At 44.4% G+C, this 3,767-nt stretch overlaps 1 non-coding gene across 1 annotated transcript; it reads right to left on the bottom strand.

Annotated features, from left to right (window-relative positions):
• Positions 1-1,307: 1,307 nt before the first annotated feature.
• On the bottom strand, positions 1,308-1,378 carry TRNAS-ACU (transfer RNA serine (anticodon ACU)). Its single transcript has one exon. It is a non-coding gene; the product is annotated as a tRNA-Ser (tRNA).
• Positions 1,379-3,767: the final 2,389 nt, after the last annotated feature.

Raw genomic sequence — 3,767 nt, 5'->3', positions numbered from 1 at the left:
CAACTTCCCAGAAATATGTCAGCTGTGGACAGTGAAACACAATTACACTTACTCATTTACTTCTTTGTCCATTTCATATGCACCATGAATTATGAGCAAGAGGCCTGCTACTGGAAGACTTACCTTCCTTATTGGCTATTGTGAAACAAGAGAAAGTGAGGGAACCTCATCCTTTTCCCAAACACACAGTGGAAAGGAAACGCCTCTTGGTGTGTGGGTGCAGATGCTGTCGAGGGGCTTGCCATTGCACATACTTTTCCAAGTTCCTCTGCTGTCCACACCCTGGGCCCCTGAATTGGGCACCAAGGCAAGGCATCCTTGGTAGGGCTGGATTCCACATTCTGGAGCCACGCTGCATTGTTGGAAGTTCTGTCTTAGTCTGTTCGGATGCCAAATGCTTTATACAACCCCCAACCACCAAAGAGCCTGCTGCCATCTGCCCTCCTCTCCTCTCTCAGCTCCAGTTGAAGCAAGGATGGTTTCAGTCTTGCATTAGATGCTGAAAGTAACCATTAGTAATCTTGCCTCACCCTCACCTCTTCTATTTAGTAGGGCTTATATACCTCACAGAACATTTCTCAAGAAGCTTTGTAGACCATTTCTAGAAGTGTTTGTTCACGCAACCATAGGGAGCAGGATGGTAGCGTGGCACAACTTGAAGGCACTTTAAACACACTGCAGTCTACGTCAGCAGCATCTTCTGGAGTTGTGCAGTACACAGCCTGTCCAGCCAGATGTGGTGGCCCCTAGAGGGAAACTGGAAGCTTGGGAATGGTCCCCGAAATTGAATCTGAAGCTTGATCATACATGACATCCACACTGTTTCATGCCCCTGAAAATGATTTTGGCCACTTTAATCCAGCTTTCTAGTCAGCAGTTGGAAAGTGTTCTAAGTACAGGCAAGCTTAATGCCTTGGAATCTAGCTCCTCCCCTCTATCCAAATTATCACCACCCTAGTGCAGGTCTCTATCATCTTTCCCCTGAATTCCTGTAGCCACCACCCTCTGGTTTCCCTGCCTTCTGTCCCACCTCCCACCGCTGTCCATTTGCTGGTGTCGACAGGGTGATCCATCTCAGTCACAGATCCACTCATGTCACGCCCCTGCCTGCAAGTCTTTAATTCCTTTCCATCGCCTCCAGGATGAAATCCAGACTCCTTAGCATGGACACAGGGCCTTTCATGATTTTGGCTCCTGCTCTGGTCTTCTGCTTCTTTTTTGGTAGGTTCTAGCCTTTTTTTAAGTTCTGTTTTTTTTTTTTAAGTTTATTTGGGGGTGGGGGTAATTAGGTTTGTTTATTTTTTTAAAGGTGGTACTGGGGATTGAACCCAGGACCTCATGCATAGTAAGCATGTGCTCTACCATTTGAGCTATACCCTCCCCTGGTTCTAGTCTTTTTTAAATTGACGGTTGTTCAGCTATTTAGAAGTTGTGGTTTTGTTGTGATCACGAGAGGAGGCAAGTTCATGGTCCTGCTACTCCGCCATCTTAACCGGAAACTGGTCCTCTGCTTCTGCACTGCACTGGCCCTAGTCAGGTCTGGGCCTTTGTGTCTAATATTTGCTCTTGCCAGCTCAGATGTTGAAGACAAAAGCAGAGACCAAGTACTTAACATTGAAAGGACCTCATCAGCCCACCAAATGTGGAAAAGTAACAGTCTCAAAGAAAGGTCAGGAAAGAGTCATGGCTGGCCCTCCACATGCTAACTCACAGGGGTTAGATGCTGGTGGCAAGTTCAGACAGCTCGGCAGAGAGTGAGCCCACGCTGGGCCTGCATCACTCCACTCCCTCCTGGCCTCTGGGCTGCCGCGCAAATAAGCAGATGGCAGAAGGCCCCATGAGGGGCAGCCTCAAGTTGCCTGGGAAACAAAAGTCAGAAAATGTAGCAGAAAATGTTGAAGCCCAGGAAGCAGAAAAGCTGACTTCTGGTCATGATACCTTTAGATCTCAGTTTATCATTTTATTATAAAAGGACTGGCTCTGGCTGAGGTTTTCATATTGTGCTTCACACAACCCTAGAGTTTCCAGAGATTTTTCAAGGGCCACCTTAGGGGAAGAGAAGGGATTTAAAGGGGATGAAATCAGCTCCCCCAGAGCAACCACACTCTTGTTAGATGCTCCGTTCTTCTGTGTAAGATTGCATCTGAAGAGAGGGTTTTATGCTGCTTAAAATGCACTGGAAAACTCTGAAAGAGATGAATAAACAGCAGACATTCCATGAACTGACCTAGGCTGCATCTTCTCCCAGAGTTAAGGAAGACCGGTGACCAACGCCATCAGGCGGAGCTGGGCACTGCTGGCGACCGCTCCCCCAGCCACCTGCCCGCTCTGCTCCCTCCAGCTGGGCTGCTTACCATCCAAGGATCAGTTGGACTTTTTCCCCAAACCAGTCAATGCCAGTTGTACTTATTATTTGGATTGTATTCTTTTAATTATATACTACATAAGCCAGTGAAATTAGTGAAATGAGAGTCCATTTTTTTTCTATGAAAAATAAGGAGAATACCTTGGAAAGACATTGCTATGGAATGATACATGGTCAAGTTAACTTTAGATGGTAAACACCTAGATGGAATCTGCACTCAGATTGTTTTACAAGTATCCTGGTGTTCTAATTCCACTTTAAAGAAATCCCAGCCTGGAAATTGTGCACTGTGCATCAGAAAGTTGGGATCGCCTAGAAGAGGTAAAAACACAGCTCCAAGCAGTGTGTCCACACTCAAATCAACCCTTGGCCCTGCATTAGATATTGGAAAATAGACATCTATATTTTAAGGTAACATATTTAAATATATATTTATTATATTTTTTAATGGAAATGGTGTTGATTTATAATGTGTTAGTTTCTGGTGTACAGCATAGTGATTCAATTGTACATTTACATGTATTCTTTTTCAGATTCTTTCTCATTATACGCAATTGCAAGATACTGAGTAGATTTCCCTGTGCTACACAGTAGGACTTTGTTATCTATTTTACATATAGTAGTTTTGATCTTCAAACCTCAAACTTCTAATTTATCCTTCCTCCTCAAAAATATATATACTTTTCATTCCCCATTTTGATTTTTTTCAATTAGCTGCTAGTCCAACTATCTATATGTGTATGTATGTGTGTCTATCTAGAGACAGACCAGAAAATCTTTCTGCGAGAACAAACACACAAACACAAAAACAAACCCAGAGCAACGGCCCAGGATCTGAAGTTCTGTTGGCATTTTTTTTTCCCAAACAGAGAAGACACTTCTATTGAAGTGGACCCCGCCTGGCCTTGCATTTGTGCAGCTGTCAGGCTCCGTGGCCACTAAAACACAGACAACACGGTCGTTTCCAACTACAACAGGTGTCCCTGAGTTCTAGTCTTTCTTAAATTTCAGCAGAGACTGCACTATGATCATGGAAAAAAAAAAGTTGGACGAGAAGAAGAAAGATAGTTGAGGGTGTGGAGTGAATGCTGTGCCCTGGAGAGTCTCTCTAATTGGTCAGGACATTTGTGGGCCAGAGGGCTCTGCTTGGCAAGCTCAATATTCCTATTACAAAGATTTACTGATTCTGCTTTCAGCTGTGATCAGTCACTGAATGACTTCTCTTGCTTGGGTAGTGACAGCGCACCGACCATACAAAGCCATCTTTGCCCAGTGATGGTTGTAACTGTTTACAGCACAATCAGCATTGCTAGAGGTCAATGGAAATGGACCAACTGGTGAGTATTAACCTAAAAAGAGTAATGCACTAGAGCAAGGAAGATGCCCTACCATTGTTGGTGGA

This window comes from Vicugna pacos, chromosome 2, assembly GCF_048564905.1.
Source record: "Vicugna pacos chromosome 2, VicPac4, whole genome shotgun sequence".
NCBI classification, from domain to species: domain Eukaryota; kingdom Metazoa; phylum Chordata; class Mammalia; order Artiodactyla; family Camelidae; genus Vicugna; species Vicugna pacos.
The sequence above is the reverse complement of the archived record's forward strand: the minus strand, read 5'-3'. Positions and strand labels throughout refer to the sequence as shown.